Source organism: Dermacentor andersoni, chromosome 10, assembly GCF_023375885.2.
Source record: "Dermacentor andersoni chromosome 10, qqDerAnde1_hic_scaffold, whole genome shotgun sequence".
In the NCBI taxonomy this organism is placed as follows: Eukaryota; Metazoa; Arthropoda; class Arachnida; order Ixodida; family Ixodidae; genus Dermacentor; species Dermacentor andersoni.
In genome coordinates, this window is record NC_092823.1 from 97,404,807 (window position 1) to 97,405,216 (window position 410).

The 410-nt window shown below is 49.8% G+C and overlaps 1 non-coding gene across 1 annotated transcript; it reads left to right on the forward strand.

Annotated features, from left to right (window-relative positions):
* Positions 1-338: 338 nt before the first annotated feature.
* TRNAE-CUC (transfer RNA glutamic acid (anticodon CUC)) lies at positions 339-410 on the forward strand. Its single transcript has one exon. It is a non-coding gene; the product is annotated as a tRNA-Glu (tRNA).

Below are 410 nucleotides of genomic sequence, written 5' to 3' on the forward strand. Positions count from 1 at the left end.
CTTGTCCTGTCATTGTTCTTTCTTCATTAGTGCGCTGTCTCTGTTGCCGTTTCATCTTTTGCTTGCACAGCAACACCGGGCAGAACACATTGTCCTCTGCTGCAGATCAACCACAAATATGGTGACTGGCGTTGATGCACCGTAGCGGAGCTATATATACATGTGTGCGCGTGTGTGTGCAAGAAAGACTACAGGCACGTGGGAGAGGTTTTTTGCACTTGATCTAACCCCCACTGCTCTTTGCGCATGTTCCGCGTTGTATTATAAGGCGTCATTTGTTGGCTTCTTATGAGGCGTCATTATTGTATTTTAGGGTTTACGAAACCGCAGCACATGTCTCCGGCATGGTCTAGTGGCTAGGATACCTGGCTCTCACCCAGGAGGCCCGGGTTCGATTCCCGGTGTCGGAA